Source organism: Periplaneta americana, chromosome 9, assembly GCF_040183065.1.
Source record: "Periplaneta americana isolate PAMFEO1 chromosome 9, P.americana_PAMFEO1_priV1, whole genome shotgun sequence".
NCBI classification, from domain to species: Eukaryota; Metazoa; Arthropoda; class Insecta; order Blattodea; family Blattidae; genus Periplaneta; species Periplaneta americana.
The window spans coordinates 150,814,554-150,839,578 of NC_091125.1; positions in this window are offsets into that span (position 1 = coordinate 150,814,554).

A 25,025-nucleotide genomic window follows, 5' to 3' on the forward strand; every position below is an offset into this window, starting at 1 on the left:
TAGTATCATTCTTTCTTCACCCATCTTTCCAAAACAGCTTCATTTCTTATTCTGTCTGTCCACTTCACATGTTCCATTCTTCTCCATATCCACATTTCAAATGCTTCTAGTCGCTTCTCTTCACTTCGTCGTAATGTCCGTGTTTCAGCTCCATACAATGCCACACTCCATACAAAGCACTTCATTAGTCTCTCTCTTTTTTTGTTTTTCCCGAGGTCCGCAGAAGATGCTCCATTTCTATTAAAAGCTTCCTTGGCCATTGCTATCCTTCTTTTGACTTCCTGGCAGCAGGTCATGTTACAGCATACAGTTACAGTAATTTATATCATATCTTCCTAAAGGTACGTTAGCTAGTGAGGTAAAAACTATCTATAGGTAATCAGAAAAACAACACAATATTCTGTATTTCTAAATAATAATAGTTATTCCCGAGTCCGGAAGTTCGAAACGAGTGCGCGAAATACACTTTCCTACTAGTAACGCAATATAACTGTTTTATAAATACTAACTTTCAGATATTTCGACAGCAGACTGGCTGATAAAAGCTCCTCAACCGAATAATAACAGGCATTTCGCGTAGTTCTTCTATTTTTAATTTCCTCTCGAGTGTCATATATATTTCGTACCGTTACTCCAAAGTATTTAAATTTTTCCACCTTTTCAAGATATAAATTTCAAATTTTCATATTTCCATTTCGTACTATGTTCTGGTCATGAGATATAATCATTATACTGTCTTTTTTCGGAATTTACTTCCTGAATTAATGAATCAAAATTGGGTAACAAATTTGGCGTTTCTTTCCGATATACCAGAACACCTTGAAAACTTAAATTGCCGTTTGTATCGAAATAACAAAAACGTTATTAAATATAAACTGTTTCGTACGCCTGATAGATGTAAGGAAAGCAAATTTATCAACAATATTCTCACTAGAGGTTTTGATTTATCTAGAGAAACCAAAATTGACCATTACACGATTAGAAGAAAGTATATAAAGATTAGAAGAAATAAAGTACACTAATACAGTAAAATATTAATTGACTTATTAAAATTCAATTTCACTAAAACGTTTGAATGGAGCCACCATTTTCAGTTGACTAGGTCTATCTATGCAGAAACAAATGACGATCGCAAAGCATATTTATTTTCATAGTACCGTAAAGAATTTGCAGTTTGAAATGTTGGCAAACAAAGAAAATACGCTAGGGAAGTGATAAAAGCAAACACATGCTAGGGAAGTGATAAAACAAACACATGCTAGGGAAGTGATAAAACAAACACATGCTAGGGAAGTGATAAAACAAACACATGCTAGGGAAGTGATAAAACAAACAAATGCTAGGGAAGTGATAAAACAAACAAATGCTAAGGAAGTGATAAAACAAACAAATGCTAGGGAAGTGATAAAAGCAAACACATGCTAGGGAAGTGATAAAAGCAAACACATGCTAGGGAAGTGATAAAAGCAAACACATGCTAGGGAAGTGATAAAACAAACACATGCTAGGGAAGTGATAAAAGCAAACACATGCTAGGGAAGTGATAAAACAAACACATGCTAGGGAAGTGATAAAACAAACAAATGCTAGGGAAGTGATAAAACAAACACATGCTAGGGAAGTGATAAAAGCAAACACATGCTAGGGAAGTGATAAAACAAACACATGCTAGGGAAGTGATAAAACAAACACATGCTAGGGAAGTGATAAAACAAACACATACTAGGGAAGTGATAAAAGCAAACACATGCTAGGGAAGTGATAAAAGCAAACACATGCTAGGGAAGTGATAAAACAAACAAATGCTAGGGAAGTGATAAAACAAACACATGCTAGGGAAGTGATAAAAGCAAACACATGCTAGGGAAGTGATAAAACAAACAAATGCTAGCGAAGTGATAAAACAAACAAATGCTAGGGAAGTGATAAAAACAAAGAAATGCTAGGGAAGTGATAAAATTGTAGCGACAAACAGCCAGGATTGGTTGAAACACGTCCTTTCGTACCGTTTTATTGGTAATAATTAGTACGTCGTAGTAAAAGTGTATTAGTCAGAAAAAAAGTTTCTATCATTTTCCTTGTGTGCAGTCACTCTTGCAAGCTCTTGAATGGACTGAAAATAGATTTTAATAACAAAATATTTAACGATTTTAAAAACATGAAGATTGATTTTCAATTGTATGCAAATACGTTTAGTGTGGATATAAGGAAGGTGAGAAGTCGCATATACAGGTGTTTAAAAATACGGGGCATAATTTCAGGTATGTATTTCCCACATGTAGACAATCAAAATAGTTCATTACAACATGTGTCCGGAAATGCTTTATTTCCGAGTTATGGCCTTCACAACATTGAAATTCACCGGAACGTTTTTCTTTCCGCAGGTTGTTGCCGTCAAAGGAGACATTAAGAGGGCACTCTGACAGTTCATTCCGAGGCGAAGGTTACGTTCAGTGTTGTGTAGGCGTTAGACTGTGCGACATGTATTCAAATCAAGAGCTGGCAGAGATACACTTCATGTACGGTAAGGCGGACGGCAATGCTGCGCTGGCTCGTCGTTTGTACAGCGACAATGTCCAGATCGGAAGACATTTGTACGTCTCCATTACCGTCTGTGCGAGTATGGAAAATTTAACTCTCCTGGTTTGGGAAGGGGACGACCAAGATCTACAACTCCAGAAGTACAGGAGGAGATTCTGGAGGCTGTGAACATGACTCCTTCTATCAGCACACGAAGGGTAGCGTTGCAAGTCAATGTTCCTCATACGACTGTCTGGAGACTGTTGAAAGAGTATCAATTGTATCCTTATCATTTGCAACGTGTACAGGCCCTGTCACCAGCAGATTACCCTGCACGAGTTAGGTTCTGTCAGTGGTTCTTGCAGCTGTGTGGTGTAAATCCGAACTTCCCTGCCTTAGTATTATTTACAGATGAAGCACAGTTCACACGAGATGGCATAACAAAATTCCACAATCAGCATGTATGGGCGTATGGGCAACTGTTCCATCTCATCACCAGGTGCGGTTCTCCCTCAACATGTGGGCCGGTATCATAGGTGATCGATTAGTTGGACCCCATGTACTTGTAAACAGACTTACGGGGCATGCGTACACAAACTTCCTGGAAAACACCATACCTCATGTTTTAGAAGACACTCCACTGATCAATCGTCAAACATTCACTTCTTGCATGATGGCGCTCCTGCACACTTCAGTCGTACGGCTCGCCGGTACTTAGATCGAAGGTTTCCTGATCGATGGATAGGTAGAGGTGGCCCGGACCAATTGCTTGGCCTCCACGCTCACCTGATCTGAACCCTCTCGATTTCTACTTGTGGGGCCATTTAAAATCATTGGTTTATTCGTCTCCGGTGCCTGATTTGGAATCCCTTCGGAATCGAATTGTGGCATGTTCTGAGGACATACGCAATACTCCTGGAGTTTGGAATCGTGTTCGCAGGTCAATGAGACATCGATGTGAGGTCTGTATTCAAGCAGGAGGTGGACATTTTGAACATCTTCTGTAATGACAACGACTTGCGGAAAGAAAAACGTTCCGGTGAATTTCAATGTTGTGAAGGCCATAACTCGGAAATGAAGCATTTCCGGACACATGTTGTAATGAACTATTTTGATTGTCTACATGTGGGAAATACATACCTGAAATTATGCCCCGTATTTTTGAAACACCCTTTATATCAAATTACAAGTTATGTGAAAAGTCAATGTAAAGACTTGGCAGGAGTAGATATTTTCAAAATGCTTCGGAAATAAAAATGCCCTATTCGTAGGTTTTTGTCGCCAATATGATGGCTATTTTTTGTTACACATAATATGTGAACAATTTTTTTCCGAAATTAAAGCTGTAAAATGAAAGACAATTTCACAAATCACACACAAACATGTCTTTGCTCAGTTAAAATTCGCTACATGCAGCTTGACTCCTAATTTTAATGAATTCATTAAAAGTCCATCATTATGCTTAAATTGTGCTTAATTGTTTGACTATGCAACAGTGAAGGTGTTCCTCGACTTCTCTTACGCCTTCCTCCTTCTACCTTCCCGTTTGCTGTGTTATGTCGGCTGTATTTTATATTACATCATTTTTGCCTACCACTGATGTAGAATGACAGTGGAATGCTGAAGAAAAACGGGAGAATCCTGAGAAAAAAAAACCTCACGAACCTTGACTCTGTCCGCCACAAATACGACTCTGTCATAGACGAGATTTGAACTCAGTTCCGCAGACATCGTAGCCAGGCAACTTGAAAGAATGGATTAGTGTAGCGAAATCAAGGTAAGAGAGGGCGGGGTCTGGGAAAGAAATGAAAGTGGGGCATACGTGGGACACACTAATCCTCCTGGAGATTTATGGAGCTATAAGTTTCGAAGAGATGCAGTTCCTATCGTCATTATTAGATAGGAGTGCAGTTCGGAATGCTAAGAGTCACTTCATCACCCACTCCGCGCGTTGCAGACTCTACAGGGCGTACCAACAGCTTTCTAACACATTTTGGCCTGTTTGTGTTGCAGTCGCAGCTCAGTGATTCAGATGAAAGTGTTTTACAAACAAGACCTGACTTCGGACTCCGGCAGTTAGTGTAAGACTTATTGTCGACGATACTGATTCTGGACAAGTTTTCTTAAGTAGGCCTATTTCTGTCTGCACGCATATGTATCTGTTTTTATCTCTTTCTTGATGTTATCTCCAATTTTATGTTCTAAGTAAATATTTGTACTGTCTATTGTAACTGGGACATTGCCCTGTTATAGATATAAATAAATAAATAAATAAATAAATAAATAAATAAATAAATACATATTTTTTCACCACTCATTTCGTCTGAAGAACCTATTATGTCCCTGCCATATCGCTGCACCTACTATGGAAGTATTGTTTTTCGGCTATAAACCAGCGGATAGGGATATGAAGACATACTGAGTAGCAGTAGTTTTTTTACTTGGTTATTTAACGACGGTGTATTAACTACGAGGTTATTTAGCGTGGATGGAATTGGTGATAGCGAGATGATATTTGGCGAGATGAGGCCGAGGGTTCGCCATAGATTACCTGACATTTGCCTTATGGTTGGGGAAAACCTCGGAAAAAATTCAACCAGGTAATCAGCCCAAGCGGGAATCGAACCAGCGCCCGAACGCAACTTCGGATCGGCAGGTAAGGACCTTAGCCGACCGAGCTACGCCGGTGGCTCTAGTAGTAGTAGTAGAGTAGTAGTAGTAGTAGTAGTAGTAGTAGTAGTAGTAGTAGTAGTAGTAGTAGTAGTAGTAGGCGCATATGCCTGCTAATCCGGAGCTGCTTCGGGCGCGGGTTCGATTCCCGTTTGGGCTGATTGGCTAGTTATTTCTTCTGAGGTTTTCTCAGCTGCAAGAAGGCGAATGTCGAGTAATCCGATGGTGGATCCTTGGTCTCATCTCATCACCAATTCCATGGACGCTAAATAACCTAGTAGTTCACACAGCGTTGTTAAATAACAAATTAAATAACAATAATAATAATAGTTATAATAATAATCATCATAATCATCATAATAAAAATATTTTTCCGGTGTTTTCCACATCACATTGCTTCATTGTTGTACCCACCGGTCACAGTTTGCCGAGTGCGCTACTCCGTCGGACAGGTGGCAGGCATATTACGGATAAAAAGGATAGATGAGAAGTTACTACTGTATAAAGGGATAAGGAGAACTGGGAAGAAATCCGGTTGTGGCCCTTGAAATTGGTACTATCCTAGCATTAGCCTGAAGGAACTTGGAAAACCACGAAAAACTAAGTCAAGATAGCCAGTTCCTGGGATTGAACTCCGGACCTCCAAAACGAAAGGTGAGAATGAGAACCATTACACCATCTACTTGGTTAATAATAATAATAATAATAATAATAATAATAATAATAATAATAATAATAATAATAAAGCACTTCTTGATAGTATGGACAAGTAAATGTAGCCCATTTCAAATCCGCCACTGACGATGCAATAGCGCCTCGCAGCAAGTCACTAAATCAAATTGCGTTATGGGGTCAGCAGTTTTTGGTCATCCACAACTTTATTACATCCTCACATGTACAACGTCGCTATTGTACCTAGCCTGTCCTTTATATAGCATCGTGGCTTCTTTGTTTTGTTTCTACAACTTCCTTCTTACCTATTTCCCTCATTTTCCCTTAATTTCCTCGTTTCACCGTTCATCCATTTCTTCTTGAATCCCTTCTTTCGGTATTCTCTGCATCTTCACTTGAGAATCCGCGAGAAAGACAGGCTACGGCGTGACGTCACATTCTTAGTCATAATATGGTAATATTGAACAAGTTTATTTGTAAATACACGTTTAACATGAGTTTAACATAGCAATTCCTTTGTTTTTTTTTTTTTTTTTTTTTTTTTTTAGAACTTTGAACATGTATTTATATTAGGCGATTGTCAAAATGGCCATGACTAGACCATGATAATCACGTGACTCCAATTCGTGCCGAAGCCTGTCTTTCTCGTTAGCCACGAGAATACGTTTCGAATTTTTATCTTTATTTTTTTCTTTTATAATTATTCTTTTTTTCCCCAATATTTTCTTTAATAATTACTTAGTAATTTTTTTATCATTTATATGTTAACACCATCCCTCGAAATGTTGTCCTGGCTCCGTCTAGAAGACCGTAGGAAAATCCACTGTCTTTCCCTTCTCTTTCACATATTGCATTTCTCCACTCCTGTCTATCTTGCGTCTCGTTTTCAAAATTTATCCACCCATCATAACCTAGACACACGATCACAACACTCCTCAATATTATCCATTCCCTCCCACCGAACATCCTCATATTCATCTTCTTTCACTGTGGCTGTTCCTCGACTTTGGAATTCCCTACCGAGTAATGTCAGGGACTGTCAGACATCAAACCAATTTAAGAATAGGCTAAGGAGATATTTTTCTAACAATTCTTGTTAACAATAATAGCCGTTTCAAGTTTCTCAATGTTTAATTGTTATGTATATCACATATAAATATCTAAATTATCTCATTATTATTATTATTATTATTATTATTATTATTGTTATATTATTATTATTATTATTATTATTATTATTATTATTATTATTAAAACTATTTCTTACCAATGTTTATTATTGTCACACTAACATTAGTTATCCAATTTTCATTATTTCTTTCATGTTGTTTTATGATCTAGATATTAATGTAATAACTATGTAAGCAAATGTATTTAATTAGAATTAGAGTCTGGCTGGGCGGAAGAGAAGGCCTACTGGCCTTAGTTCTGCCAGATTAAATAAATAAATTATTATTATTATTACTATTATTATTATTATTACTATTATTATTATTATTATTATTATTATTATAAACCTTTCATTCATCGTTCTTCTTTTAAATTTTTTGTTTATTTACTTATTTTTTACTTGGTTATTTAACGACGCTGTATCAACTACGAGGTTATTTAGCGTCGGTGGAATTGGTGGTAGCGAGATGATATTTGGCGACATGAGGCTGAGGATTCGTCATAGATTACCTGACATTTGCCTTACGGTTCGGAAAAATCTCGGAAAAATAGAACTTTGAACATGCATTTATATTAGGCGATTGTCAAGAGGGCCATGACTAGACCATGATAATCACGTGACTCCAATTCGTGGCGAAGACTTGAATCCGTTTCGAATTTTTATCTTCATTTTTTCTTCTATAATTATTCTTTTTTTCTCCCCAATATTTTCTTTAATAATTACTTAGTATTTTTTATCATTTATATGTATAATTTTGATTAACCTTTCATTCACAGTTCTTTCCTTAATTATTTTGTTTATTTATTTATTTTACGTGGTTATTTAACGACTCTGTATCAACTACGAGGTTATTCAGATGGAATTGGTGGTAGCGAGATGATATTTGGCGAGATGAGGCCAAGGATTCGTCATAGATTACCTGACATTTGCCTTACGGTTCGGAAAAACCTTGGAAAAAGCCCAACCAGGTGTTATTTATTTTATCTTAAGTTACCTTAATTCCGTCGCTTCTTCCATACTTCTTAATTTTTCCTTTTTTCTTTGCGTCAAGTGTCTTTCATTCTTTCATTCGTGTTTTAGATCATTAATCAGTAATTCCATTTATTTATTCGTTCACTTTAACATTATGAACTCTCTCTCTCCTTTGTTTCATTTACATATTTACGTTTTGTTGTGAAATCTCGACCTACAAGGAGAGAAAAATTGTAACGTTTTGACAAGAAAAGTTTTACTGCAAACTTCGGAAACAGAAGTGGTTTCCCACTCGGTTCGCCTCGCTCCATTACCTAAGTTTTTATTGAATGGTGTGTACTCACCGTAAATTGGGATTTCATAAATCTGTTGCTACTGTTTTAGTTTACATTCACTTATTTCTTTCTTTATTTCTTTTTAGGCTCACGGTACTGAACGTAGTGCGAGATTTTTGGGTATCTGCATCGTGTCTTGTAGAGAAATCTAACACTGGGGCTACATATCGATTCCATCATCAGAAAAAACAGGTATATATCTACATGTATGATCCAGTGCAAATACTAAAAAATCTCACACATCTTATTTCTTTCTTGCCTGTCTTAATTTTCTGTATGATATTGTTTTCATTTTTTTCCCTTATTTTTCCCCACACTTCGATCTGTAATTGAAGGGTTCAGAGCCATAGTGGGCCAAGTGCCATTTATTAAAAACAGAGAAAGCAAGGGTTAAAGTTAAGTGAATACTATACGATAAGATAAGATAATAACTGCCTCCCATTGGAGGTAGCCCAGAAGGACTCAGTATACTCTCCTACATGAATTTTACAATATTAAATGTTTACATAAATTTTGTAGAAAGAAAATTAAAATAAACTTGTATGAATTATAAAGTGAAGAAAAAAAAAATAAACAGAGTGAATATGATGACTCAGAATTTGGCAAGAGCGTTTCAAAACTGAAGTTATGATGTCAGTAGTAAGTGTCTGTGGTAGTTCAAAAGTCTTCCTGAAGCTTTCAAAGAACTTGGGAATCACATTGACATATCATTTAGTTTCAATGTGTATACTTTATATTACTTGCTATATGTTTCCATTGAATTATGGTAATAACTTCATTTTAACCCTTGTTTTCTATGGTTTTATAATAATAATAATAATAATAATAATAATAATAATAATAATAATAATAATAATAATAATAATAATAATAATGATGATTTATTTTAGCTGGCAGAGTTAAGGCCGTAAGGCCTTCTCTTCCACTCAACCAGCAAAAAGTATATATACATATGCATGAACTTACAAAGAATTCAAAAATTTGATTTAGATGAGAGTTACATGTATACAAGAGTTATTTACGAATTAAACAACAAAATACTATGAACTATTAAACACTGAAATAAACTGTATAGCAGAATTAAGCTAAAATACATAGAATGTTAATATATTTCAAATGATATTAGATAATAGAAAGAGATTATTATGAGATAATTTTGAAAATACAGCACTATCAGGATGATGTCTAAAGAAAGAAGTAACAATATAGTCAGTGATAGTTTAAACCAGTATGATCGGAGTGAAATGTTAATAAGGTTATCTTTTAAGCTTTTTTAAAGGTGTTTATTGTCTTGCAGCCCCTAATACTTTGTGACAAGGAATTCTATTGACGCGAGGTAGATACTGTAAAAGATGATGAATAACAAGATGTTCTATGAACAGGTATACTTAGCAATGGCGCTTGGCCCACTATGGTTCTGAACCCTTCAATTCTCAGTTCATATTTACACATCGTCTCTTATTCATTATTTCTTCATCTTACGTTACGGTTCTTTCTAATTTTTTTTCTGTTTCGTTAGCTACATCTCCGTCCTCCCTTTACTTTTCTTGCATCTCTTTCTAGAATCATTAGTCTTCATGTCTATACTTCCTTCCTCCTTGCTTCTACTTCCTCTTCATTTGTCGGTTACTTGTATATTTATTCATCTGCTGCTTTTAATGCTTTGAAACGTACCAGATACAGCAGTTTTTCCGTGGGATTGTCGACCGTAGGAATCCAAAACAAATCGAATTGGAAAGAGGCGGCTATGTCTATTCCTGCCTCTCTTTTCTATGCACGCCTCAATACCAATGAAAACAAAACACTAGTGCTGCGACTTCTTATGTTTTCGTCACTCTGGAAACACAAATCAGCAGCTGTACATGTGGCCGTGGCATGGTAATGGGACCAGAGCATCGCATGCGGGCGACATTTCGTGACCGCTGGGAGAAACTGGAGCCTTGACAATGAACCTGATGCAGGTGCACACGTCAGGCACGCAGCTGATCTAGATCAGCTGACGAGTAATTAACAAGGGCACGGGGTTCAGTTTTTTCTTAAGAGCAGAGCAGAGGAGATTATGTTCTCTATCACATTTATTCCAATAATAATAATAATAATAATAATAATAATAATAATAATAATAATAATAATGAAAATAAAATAATAATAATAATAATGAAAATAAAATAATAATAATAATAATGAAAATAAAATAATAATAATAATAATAATAATAATAATAATAATAATAATAATAATGTGTATGGGCTATTCCATCTCAAATCGACCGAAATATAGAGAAAATTGACCTTGCAATTTTTAAATACAATGAAACTTTTTCTGTCCGTTGACAACTGTGATACAATGCTTTGTGCAAAGTTTGAGGTATCTGAACTTCATAGTGTTTAAATTAAAAATATTTAAATTTATCGTATTTTCATAAAATTAGCAACTTTAAACTGTTGTGGCTCCGAAACTCTTTCACCCAATGATCAAAATCATGGTGTATTTTGATGCTGAGAAATTAAAGTTTACATTGACATGTAAACAGTTTTTCTTGCTTTTTATGGAAATGGAGAAATTTAGATTTTTCTTCATTAAGACGCCTTTGCCCACGAACAAATATTTTTAAAATATATGGTTAGATTCCGCATTGAAAGTACAAATAAACACATATTTTTTACTGGTGCACCGTTGATAAGAAAGTATTGAAAATATCAAATAAAGAAAATAAATAGTATGCGCGTGAACTAACCAGCTGACTGTAGGTAGTCGAGACAAGCAAGGCCAGGAGACAAACACGTGATGTGTCGTCTAGCAGTCATGGCTGGGCTAGCTTTATCACAAGTTTTCATAAACACAGGAGTAAAATGACGCCCAATGCTCGCTTATCTTCAGCTCTCGGCCATTGCGTGGGGTACTGCGCCGTTCAGGTCTAGGCGTGTGAAAATAATTTATTTAATACCCTCGAAACTTATTGCCGAGCCACTAAGCAAACAATGCCGAATCCCTCTTAATAATGCAAGGTTTTTTCTCAATATTTTTTTTACATTTTTACAAATGCGCAAAAAGCCTAAAAGTAAGTAAAATCAGATTATCTGTCTCTCTGTATACAATTAAAATAAGTATTACTTGTTATCATAACCAACTAAATGTCAGCTTCAAAATGAGCTCTCGTTCAATGTTCTGCAGTAAATGGTTCCAGAGTTCTGAGCACTGAAAGAGGCTTGTTTTTATAAAATACGCTACATTTGTCGCTCAATAGTACGAAAACCGTTTGACTTTCGATAGCATATTTTTGCAAATGCACTCTCCTCAGCACCTTGTATAAATAGGGAAAAAATTAGAGTATTAAAAAAATGCGAGGTTTTTTACTGACCGATTTCATATGGAATAGCCCGTATATAGTATTTGTGGATATAGAAAAGGCATTTGGAACAGAGATTTGAAAAGAAGACAATGTGAACGAAACTATTGCTTTGGCAACGATATAAAATAGAATTCTTTCTACAATCGATGTCCATTAAAAGCAATGTAAACGAAACTTATCTCTTTGGTAAGAATATAAAATCGTTTTCTATCTAAAATCGATTTCCATAAAGAAAAATTATGATAAAATTGATTGCTCTGGTAAGAATATAAAGTCTCACCATTTCTACTACAAATTTTCATAAAAAATAAAACAAAACTTACTGCTTTAGTAAGAATATAAAATCGACTCCTTTCTACAATCGATTTAAAAAGAAGACAATTTGAACGAAACTTTTTGTTTTGGTAACAATATGAAATGGACTCCTTCCTATTTAAAGAGTGTAATTGACATATTTTGTTATTGAAGTGTTGTATCAGTGAAGAAGTGTGTTGTGTCAGTGAAGTGTGAAGTGTGTTGTGTAAGTGAAGTGTGTTTCTGTCAGTGAAGCTTTATAGTTTATAGTAGCAGTGCAAAGTATTTGAACAGTGAAATGTTTTTGAAGTGTTAGTGAAATCAGGACAGAATCAGTGAAATGTATCGTAGTTTCAGTGCAGTGAGTGAGTTGTCAGCGAAATGAGTGTAGTGCTGAAAGGTACTTGTGCAGGTATGAACATATCATACTCGTGGGTTTAAGTTCGAACTTAGGGTAAAAGGTAAAAAAAGGTAAAGGTATCCCCGTAACATGCCATGAAGGCACTTGTGGGGCATGGAGGTAGAGACCCATGCTTTCCATGACCTCGGCACTAGAATGAGGTGGTGTGGTCGGCACCACGCTAAATTAGATTTACTTTAAATGTTACTTTAAGTGATCGTGCTTCATTTAATTTAGGATGCTAACCGTTACTACTACTACTACTACTACTACTACTACTACTACTACTACTACTACTACTACTACTACTACCACTACCACTACCACTACCACTACTATTAATAATGATTATTAATTTATTATTAATTGTATTTTTATAATTTTATTTATTATTGTCATTATTGAGTGTAATTGGTTACCACTGCCACCGGGTATTTACCCATTTGCAGTATGAATACATACATACATGCATACATGCGTACATACATACATACATACATACATACATACATACATACATACATACATACATACATACATACATACATACATACATACATATAATAGATTTTCGTAACAGACAATATGAACAAAACTGATTACTTTGACAACATAAAATCAACTCCTTTTCATAAAAGCAATCTAGACAAAGTTTATTTCAAACTAGCCGTACCCTTGCGCTCCGCTGCACCCGTTAGAAATAAATATAAATTAATTACATAATTAAAATAGGATATTTGATCCAGGGAACATTCGTGTTTGATAGAAGGATAAATAGTTTAATATGTTACTTAGTTTAAATTGTATTTAAATAATTAAAATGCGATCATTTTGGTCCAGAGGCACTCATTTGGTGCAATGACAATTCCTTTAACATGTTTCTTAATTTTATTACATGCATCCATACTTTAATGAAGATTGACATATCATTTAGATTTAATGTGTATACTTTATTTTACTTGCTATATGTTTCCATTGAATTATGATAATAACTTAATTTTAACCGTTGTTTTCTACGTATTCAGTAAATGGCGCTTGGGCCACTATGGTTCTGAACCCTTCAAATAACTTAAATAACCTATATTATATTATATTATATTATATTATATTATATTATATATAAAATGTGTTGATAACGGATGTACACCGATAAGTAAGTTTTTAATTTGTTATGGGGACTCTTGAATCTCAGGAGGAACAAATTTTATTTTGCAACAGCGCAAGATACTCTGCTTCGCTCATTACCCAATTTTTTTGCATTGCACTTAATGCATATGTATTTTATGTATTTTAACACGATTCAATTGAGCATAGTTAAAATTTGGTTTATAAAATAATGGAATGCTAAGCTAACATATTATTACTGCATACTAAATCAATACACTCTTGTGGTTCGTTAATTCTCAGAGATAAACATTATTTTAAGAAATACAGGAAATGAATATATAGAATAGCCTATCAAGTTGTTTGTGCATAAGAAGCTATTTTAATCTTACCTGTCCTCAATTCACTCCGAAGTTACTGTAATAACATTATAGCATTATGTCCATCTAGAGAAACTACACTTTCCAATGGTGAAATAATAATTAATTACACAAATCGGTTAATTTAAATTCCGATATTACTTCATACAAACACAGAAACATTCTCTGTAGGCTATCTTTCATAGCTTTCGATTGTTGCTGTCCAAGGCCCCTTATAGACGAAGTCATTTGTTTTTTATTTCATTATACGGCCTTAGAAGGCAGTTATTTTAATTTTAAAACTCATTTATCTCATTAAATATCAGTCCTATCAAACTTTTTCAAAGAATAAAACTTATCGAAAATTATTTTTAAAGAAATTTTTGTTATGTAACATTTTTCATAAAAATCAATAATAAGCGAGATATTTCGATTTATTTAATTCAGACCCCCTTATAACCCCTCTTTTAAATAATGTATTTTGAATGCCATATAGCCTAAAATCTAAGTTACAACGAACTTAATTTATATCCAATTTTCATCGAAATCGGTTCAGCCATTATCGCGTGAAAAGGTAACAAACATACAGACAGACAGACAGACAGACAGACAGACAGACAGACAGACAGACAGACAGACAGACAGACAGACAGACAGACATACATACATACATACATACATACATACATACATACATACATACATACATACATACAAACAAAAATTTCAAAAAAGCGATTTTCGGTTTCAGGGTGGTTAATTATATATGCTAGGACCAATTATTTTTGGAAAATCGAAAATTACCAGAAAAATTTCGGCTACAGATTTACTATTAGTATAGATAAAATCGAGTCCTTCCTACAATCGATTTCCATAAAAACAATGTAAACAAAACTTATTGCTTTGGCAATATATCCACAAAAACTACTCCTTCCTTCAATCGATTTTGTCAGTCGACAAGTTCACCCGACAACTAATAAAATCGATTATTTCTCACGCGCTACACGATCCTCATTCTAAATGCTCTAATATAAACACATTACAATAAATATAAATACAAGATCGAGTCCTTTCTATAACAGATTTCCATAAAAATTTTAAACAAAACTTGCTGCTTTAGTAACAATATAAAATCGATACCAATTATCGAGTTTCATGAAAGACAATGTAAACAAAACTCATTAGCGATTACTTCGGCAACAACAAAAAATCAACTCCTTTCCATAAAAGGCAATGTAGACAAGCTTATTTCTTTGCTATCAATATAAAATAGAATCCTTTATAAAATCGATTTCCTTAAAAGGCAATGTAAACAAAATTTATTGCTTTGACAATATAACCATAAAACCATCCCTTCCTTCAATCGATTTCACCAACCGACAAGTTCATCCGGCAACTAATAGATTATTTAATACGTGCTCATTCTAAATGCTCAAATGTAAGCATATTTCGAACGCACCCTGTAGATTTGGCAGCTAGCACAGAACCACGCGCCCCATAGCTGTTCAGTGCATATGATACTCGCTACTGTTCATTATTCCACTCCGGGTCAATATCTGACTAACAATAGCGACACAACGTTCCAAATACAGCGGCGGCTCCATAAATCGGGCCTCGCATTGTTCCAAGGGAACAAAACACATGCGAAATACTGGGGCGCAATCAACGTAAATAAATTACAGAGCCCGTTACATCTGCGAAAAATACTACACTGTGTTAGCGAAATTGCAGGAGGGGGTGTATGAAAGATTCATTTTATTGTGATTGTTGTGCTTTTCGCCTCTGTGCTGGAAATTCTAGCCAAATGCCATTGAGCACAACTGTTTTCAGAATTCTATTCTGCGCTCCAGGGAATGATATGCCGCGTTGCGTTGCCACGGAAACTGAGTTATGATTTTATTCGTGGATGTCGACGTTCTTCTGTCTTCACGTCTTCCACCCATGTGACTCTTATTCCCGAATCAAGCAACTGTATTCTAGTGAACCGATTTTTACCTTACTTATATTATTTATTATCTACTTTCAAAAGTAGAATTCTTTGTTTCGTTCCGTCCTCTATTTTGTGGGAATTATACAGGGACATCATTTTATTTTTACTTGCATTTTTATTGTACCTGCATTTCTGAATGTACTTCACTCTCACCCCTTCACTAATGTCCTTGCTCCCGTCAGACACACAAACTTACGGCCGCTGTTGCGTTCGAAGTCTTCAAGCAGTGAAGTAAACACTGCAGTGTATAGTGTGTTTCAGAAATATGGTTGCGTTTTCTATAACCTATATTAATAATATCGTACTAAAAATTATATTGAAGAAACGATAAATTCAATTTCAGAGGATATGATTCAAAATGTTTTTAATAATATGTGTAAAGAATTGAAGCCTGCATTGTAATGAACGGCAACCATTTTCAGCAACTTGTTTAAAAATTCATATTAGCTTATTTTGAATTGAGGTGGCTAGAAGCAAAGGAATGCTAGTGACATTTGTAATAACATGAGTTAAGTGCATCCAGTGTAAGCTAAAGTATCTAAAATTTTAGTGGCAAAGGGATATTTTAATCGCATCACACATTAAAATTTAAATAAAAATTTCACCGGTTTTACGAAAGCTTAAACATTTAATCCCCATTTTCTCAAAAGTAACTTAAGTGCACTTACAGCCCTTTACTTATGACCCCCTCAATTTAAATGCACTCCCTATATTGTATGTTAATATCAATAATTAATATGCTAAATAAAGTAGACATTACATAACGAATATAGCCGCCTGAAAAGTTGAGTTTTTAGAAAAAAAAAATGTTACTACTCTACTGTATTTTGATAAATTCCGTAAAAGTGATAATCAAACTGAAAATCGTAATATCGTATTTCCCTACAACATAAATAGATACACTACTTTTCTCTCCTCTATACTTAGTAAAATGATTTGTTTACATACTGCACTAGTAACATCAAACTCCTGTAATGGAAGGGGGCAACAGTGTTTCCGAGTATAGCCAGGTTAATGTTAAAAATGTTGGTAAAAATAAAGTGATGTCCCTGTATAAACATTGGGATATCACTAACACGGGAACTCCCTGATCATATTTATGGACAAGAGACACATTCAGTGTTTCTAGGAACGAATTAAGACTAGTTCACAATGTGAGCATTCACAATTAACTTTCACGTTCCCGTTCCCGGGCTCCGGCAAACTTCTCGTTAATTGTGAATGCTCACATTTAAATACATATTTCATTTTAAAAATATTTCCGTTCTTGTTCTCGTTGTTGGTTTATTGTGGACCACTCTTTAATCTGCACTTCTCTACAGGAATTCTAAGTCAGTTTCACTGAATTTATCACAACAAAATTATTATAATTGTGCATTATTTATTTTTATATTTTCTAGTTGAACCCGGGCTCTTTTACTTTGTCGATAAGGCCACATTTTCTAGTTACACCCGGGTTGTTCTAGTCTGTCGCTAAGACGACATTTTCAAGTTGAACCCGAACTCTTCTAGTTTATTGCTACGACCACATTTTCTAGTTGAACCTGGACTCTTCTAGTATGTCTCTATAATAATATTTTTCTGGTTCAAATCGAACTCTTCTATTCTGTCGCTACGGCCATATTTTCTAGCTGAACTCGGGGCTCTTCTACTCTGTCGCTACGGCCACATTTTCCAGTTGAACCCGGACTCTTGTAGTCTGTTACTACTGCCACATTTTCTAGTTGAATCTGGTTCTTGCAGTCTATTGCTACGGCCATATTTTTTAGTTGTCCAACTAGTTCAATGAGATCTTCTAGTATGTCTCTGCAGTAGTATTTTCTAGTTGAATTTGGGCTCTTCTATTCTTTCGCTACAGCCACATTTTCTAGTTATACTCGGGTCGTTCTAGTCTGTCATTACGGTTATATTTTCTAGTTTCTTAGTCGAACCCGGGCTCTTCTAGTTATTGCTACGGCCACATTTTCTAGTTGAATCCCACTTTTCTAATCTATCGCTACGGTCACATTTTGAATTGAACCCGAGCTCTCCTAGTCTATTGCTACGGCCACATTTTCTAGTTGAATCCCACTTTTCTAATCTATCGCTACGGTCACATTTTGAATTGAACCCGAGCTCTCCTAGTCTATTGCTACGGCCACATTTTCTAGTTGAATCCCACTTTTCTAATCTATCGCTACGGTCACATTTTGAATTGAACCCGAGCTCTCCTAGTCTATTGCTACGGCCACATTTTCTAGTTGAACCCCGTTTTTCTAATCTGTCGCTACGGTCACATTTTGAATTGAACTCCGGCTCTTCTAGTCTATTGCTACGGCCACATTTTCTAGTTGAACCCCGTTTTTCTAATCTGTCGCTACGGTCACATTTTGAATTGAACTCCGGCTCTTCTAGTCTATTGCTACGGCCACATTTTCAAGTTGAACCCCGTTTTTCTAATCTGTCGCTACGGTCACATTTTGAATTGAACTCCGGCTCTTCTAGTCTATTGCTACGGCCACATTTTCTAGTTGAACCCCTTTTTTCTAATCTGTCGCTACGGTCACATTTTGAATTAAACTCCGGCTCTTCTAGTCTATTGCTACGGCCACATTTTCTAGTTGAACCCCGTTTTTCTAATCTGTCGCTACGGTCACATTTTGAATTGAACCCCGGCTCTTCTAGTCTATTGCTAGGGCCACATTTTCTAGTTGAATCCCACTTTTCTAATCTATCGCTACGGTCACATTTTGAATTGAACTCCGGCTCTTCTAGTCTATTGCTACGGCCACATTTTCTAGTTGAATCCCACTTTTCTAATCTATCGCTACGGTCACATTTAGAATTGAACTCGGGCTATTCTAGTCTATTGCTACGGCCACATTTTCTAGTTGAATCCCACTTTTCCAATCTGTCGCTACGGTCACATTTTGAATTGAACTCGGGCTCTTCTAGTTTATTGCCAGGACCACATTTTCTAGTTGAACCCCGTTTTTCCAATCTGTCGCTACGGTCACATTTTTAGTTGAACCTGGACTTTCTAATCTATAATTGTGGTCACATTTTCTTGTTGATTCCGGGCTCTTCTAATCTGTCGCTACGGCTAAATTTATGGTTGAACCCGGATTATTTGAGCCTATCGCCACGGCCATATTTTCTAGTTGAATCTGGCGCATGTAATCTATCGTTACGGCCACATTTTATAGTTGAACACAGAATCTATTCTATCGCTACGGCCACATTTTCTAGTTGAATTCGAACTCTTCTAGTTTGTCGCTATCGCCACATTTATCTCCAGTAATATGTTGATCGATTTTAAAAGATATTGAGTGGAATCCTGAACCGTTGTGGGTGTTATGACAAGAAGATAAATCCCGCCCCTATTTAGGGCATGAACCAGTGTTATATCAGAATAGACAATTCAAAGCTACGCCCTAACAGTAGAAGTTTATAAATCTGCGTTATAAAAACCAAGAAAAAGGAGGTTGTAAATTGACGCAAAGCGTGATGAAGGCTAACACATGTTTCTTCTTGAATAAACAAGGTGTTGAATAGCAAATGACAACCAGGCTCGCAAACACCACCATCAAACCTCCAACATTACGGTGACAGCTGTAATTCATGCCCCATATCTGTTTCCTTATTTGAAGCTAGATCTCAGGCGTGGGAAATTTATAGAGGCAGGAAAACTTAGCTTAAAAGCAATGACGATTACCTGGAATTGTGTGACGCCAGTGACATAACTTATTCCCGTTCTCCAGTTCATCCGGTATTCAAAAACTCATTTCGATTACTTAAAACTGTCTCGTAACAATGTGAAAATTATGACAAAATTGGATCGAAAACTTTTAATGCAAACGTGAGTTAAATACAGCAACAGTTGTGTTAAAGATCGTCGTCGTTTGTTTAAATTAAACTGTAAACAAATGACGGCAGTGCCATGGAAACAGTGTGGACCGTACATAATATAATGCACACGGGCATGGAGAACTAATGAATTCACCGTCAACTTCTTAAATAAATATAGCTAACGTATTGTACAGACGGCTTAATTCCGCCTAAAAGTTCACTACATGAAAATGAACTTTCTCATTACATATTCTTAAAGTATAGTAATAAACTGGCAGTTTTAAGGAATGTCGTGTCGGAATGTGTATTTTGTGTAAGTTCGCAATTATTTTTGTCGCAGGAAACATTTCACTAAAAATAGCGCTATCTATGGTGTTTACTATTTAACAGCAAAAGATAAATTAACTTCACTGATTTTTATCTAAGATGATTTGATACATGATTTGGGATAAAAAAATTCTGCGCTTTATGAGGGATACACTGGCATGTAGGATACATAACCCAGTTTCGGAAATAAACTACATTTGTGATGGTTTGAATGTTTTATTTTTAGAAAATGAAACTTAAAACTTTAAAAATGTTAAAATTGTTAAAAAAAATAGGTAGTATACCTTGTACAACTGACGGTACCGTTTAGACACTGGTTTGTGTGTTTTCTTAGCGTCTGGTGAACTACTGCCATGTCAGTTCGTCTCACTGAACTACTGCCATGTCAGTTCGTCTCACTGAACTACTGCCATGTCAGTTCGTCTCACTGAACTACTGCCATGTCAGTTCGTCTCACTGAACTACTGCCATGTCAGTTCGTCTCACTGAACTACTGCCATGTCAGTTCGTCTCACTGAACTACTGCCATGTCAGTTCGTCTCACTGAACTACTGCCATGTCAGTTCGTCTCACTGAACTACTGCCATGTCAGTTCGTCTCACTGAACTACTGCCATGTCAGTTCGTCTCACTGAACTACTGCCATATCAGTTCGTCTCACTGAACTACTGTCATGTCAGTTCGTCTCACTGAACTACTGCCATGTCAGTTCGTCTCACTGAACTACTGCCATGTCAATTCGTCTCACTGAACTACTGCCATGTCAGTTCGTCTCACTGAACTACTGCCATGTCAGTTCGCCTCACTGAACTACTGCCATGTCAATTCGTCTCACTGAACTACTGCCATGTCAGTTCGTCTCACTGAACTACTGCCATGTCAGTTCGTCTCACTGAACTACTGCCATGTCAGCTCGTCTCACTGAACTACTGCCATGTCAGTTCGTCTCACTGAACTACTGCCATGTCAGCTTGTTTCACTGAATTACTGCCATGTCAGTTCGTCTCACTGAACTACTGCCATGTCAGTTCGTCTCACTGAACTACTGCCATGTCAGTTCGTTTCACTGAACTACTGCCATATCAGTTCGTCTCACTGAACTACTACCAAGTCAGTTCGTTTCAATGAACTATTGGCATGTCAGTTCGTCTCACTGAACTACTGCCATGTCAGATCGTCTCACTGAACTACTGCCATGTCAGTTCGTCTCACTGAGCTACTGCCATGTCAGTTCGTCTCACTGAACTACTGCCATGTCAGTTCGTCTCACTGAACTACTGCCATGTCAGTTCGTCTCACTGAACTACTGCCATGTCAATTCGTCTCACTGAACTACTGCCATGTCAGTTCGTTTCACTGAACTACTGCCATGTCAGGTCGTTTCACTTCTACTTTCGATCTTTCCTATTATGTGATGGGTATAGGCCTATGCTGCTTTAGTATTGGTATGGCGTTGGTTGCATGTTACTTACTGTTAGATAGAATAATGTGTGTACTGAATTGTAATTCAGTATCTATATATACAATTTGAAATGGTAATAGAAATTACGGGAAAACCGCTGAACGGATTTTAATGAATGGCCCGTCATTTTGAAGCTTGGCATCCAAGGATTTTCAGAAAAATAGTAACTTTCAGTGAAGCGTTAGTTTTTCTACATAATTTTCCTATTTTCCAAAATCCACCTTTCGTCAGTTTTGAAAACTAATTGCATTTCAGCAGGACCTCCTAGATATAAATGTATAATTTAAGCATATATTTCAAAGTGGCATTCGTTTTCGGAATTCGTACTAATCATTTCACGTGATCAAACAAAATACATTTTTAGGTTAGGTCTCGTGAATCGTAAACTGTTTAATCAAAGGAATTAATTTCATGTTGTCAGACAAAATACATTTTAATATTAGATCATACAGTAATCTACTAACTACTATCATAATGTGCGATAGGTGCAGAAGGAAAATATAGTTACTCTTTCACAAATTATTGAACCATTTAGAAAACACCTCCCCAACATAAAGATGAGATGTGGTAAATAAGCAAGTCATGGTTATTCTTAATATTATATTATTATTATTATTATTATTATTATTATTATTATTATTATTATTATTATTATTATTATATATGTCATTATGATTTTACCATTTTTGGTGATATCTAGTATCAGTTGGCAACACTGAAGAGACGGCCAAATTAGCCTTTTAGGAACTACTCTTACGCGATCCTCACTATAGAACAGTGATGTCAACTGATGCCCACAGGAGCAAGCGCGCGCTTTAGAGCCCAGGAGAGCCTGAGCGCTTTACAGCGTAAGGGAAAGAGACAGAGGTAGTATATGCCGCTTGGTCGAGCTATATACAGCGATGGTCAGCACTGATTCAATGGATAAAGGGAAGAGAACTTATCAAAACTTTATCCATGTTAATTTTTAGATTTGTCTGAGAAGTATAAGTGCATTATAAGAATTTAAGTTTTAATTTAATTTCACAAGTTTGCTTTTTTATTCAAAAGGAATATTTTCTCAACTTTTTTTACAGAAAAGTGAAATTTTCAGATATGTTTGTTTAGTAGCCTTATGGTTGTGAAACTTGGACTCTCACTCTGAGAGAGGAACATAGGTTCAAGGTGTTTGAGAATAAGGTGCTAAGGAAAATATTTGGGGCTAAGCGGGATGAAGTTACAGGAGAATGGAGAAAGTTACACAACACAGAACTGCACGCATTGTATTCTTCACCTGACATAATTAGGAACATTAAATCCAGACGTTTGAGATGGGCAGGGCATGTAGCACGTATGGGTGTATCCAGAAATGCATATAGAGTGTTAGTTGGGAGACCGGAGGGAAAAAGACCTTTAGGGAGGCCGAGACGTAGATGGGAGGATAATATTAAAATGGATTTGAGGGAGGTGGGGTATGACGATAGAGACTGGATTAATCTTGCACAGGATAGGGACCGCTGGCGGGCTTATGTGAGGGCGGCAATGAACCTTCGGGTTCCTTAAAAGCCATTTGTAAGTAAGTAAGCAACAGGTACTAAAACAATGTTTTCGTAAAGCTAATATATCGTAAATACGTATCACTGAAGATAGTGTATTAAAATGTTTGAAAATATTCGCATGGAAAATGTTTGTAAGGAAATGAATTAACAAAGCAAATACTGTTACATCACAAACAAAAGATATGTGCCTATGTGTTGGTAAAACGTCAGCTCTATAGCTTCAGCAGATTTCGAGATAATTTTTAATATTCTGATAACAGAAACTTGCGCACCAATATCACCTAACAGCATAATGCGATAAGAATTTTATTATGTAATATTAGTTACAGTTAAAACATATACCTAGGCAACTTTGCTTTGTACTATAATATTGTTTTGATTACTTTTATAAGGCTAAAGATACCATCAATATCAATTCCAACTTATCATGTCATATTCAGTGTCTTTCTTTGGGATAACACTTTCTTTATGAATGATGTGTTTAATTCACTTAGTACAGTATAGTTGTAGTTATTATGGAATTTGTGTGAATATTCCTTCTTTACTCTTTATTATGTTATTAACATTTAAAACAACTGCAATATTAGGCTAAGAAATAGGTGTTAGTACTTTTGTTTTACAGACAATATAGAAAATAACAAACAGAAAGAAGCCATATAAAAATAACGACATAAAATTTCACGTTCCATTTGAAGTTTGTGCACCACTGTTTTCTTAATCCAACAGGTTGCTTATTCCTCCTAGCATACCTAGCGCTTAATGCCCGCGCACAACTTCAAGGTCAGAAAAATGCGCTTGCTTTGACATCACTGCTATGGAAGAATGTGAAGATTAACTAAATAAGAGAAAGTAGATACCTAGTTTAGAGTAGAAAGAAAATAATTGTGAAGGCAGAAGGGGAAGGGAAGAGGATAGGAACATGAAGATGTATTTTAAAGGGTCATTCAATAGGAGAGTTAGAGAAGGTAGAGGAAGTTAAGGCGACAATAACACCTGAAATGCAACACGCACCGAGTGATATTCACAGTAATTTCTGCTCGTGTGGACTGGACATATTCCTCTCACATTTCTGTAGTTTTTAGATTAGTACTACAGGCGTGGGGCTCTCGGAGATGAAGTAAATTTTTAATTACTCTAGAATAGCCTCTCCGCTGCGGAATGCGGGCTGCTTAAATAGTTGTGACATGCTAGGTACGCCCATTTGGCAGGAGACAAGTGGAGCCAAGGATGGACAAAGTTGTGGTCGGAAAAGTAACGTCTTCATCAACTTACAGATCTTGTACTGCGTCCTCTAGTGTGTTTTTATTGTCATTCATGAGGATTTTGAATCAAGAGCAGATTTTCACAATATCAGGACTCCTCGGTTATGTAGTCAACATATACCATGACAACCATCGCCCAAGACAACATAGAAAAATATCGGGGTAGGCTGTAATTAAATTAATCTAAATAAAGTAAATTAAATTAAAATATTATAACTTAAATTAAATTAAAAACGTGATAATGCTGGTGAAATGAGTCCGGGGTCCAGCACCGAAAGTTACCTAGCATTTACTCAAGTTGGGTTGAGGGAAAATCCCGGAAAAAACCTCCAACCAGGTAACTTGTCCCGACCGGAATTCGAACCCGGGCCACCTGGTTTCGCGGCCAGACGCGCTGACCATTACTCCACAGGTGTGGACTCATAGATTTTAATATTTTCTTTTTACTACTCTTGCTTTTAGTGTGCCTCATTCTCCCTGTCTACACCTGTGGAGTAACGGTTAGCGCGTCTGTCCGCGAAAACAGGTGGCCCGGGTTCGATTCCCGGTCGGGGCAAGTTACCTGGTTGAGGTTTTTTCCGGGGTTTTCCGTCAACCCAATATGAGCAAATGCTGGGTAACTTTAGGTGCTGGACCCCGGACTCATTTCACCGGCATTATCACCTTCATATCATTCAGACGCTAAATAACCTAAGATGTTGATAAAGCGTCGTAAAATAACCTACTAAAATAAAATAAAATAAAATAAAATAAAATCATTCTCCCTCTTT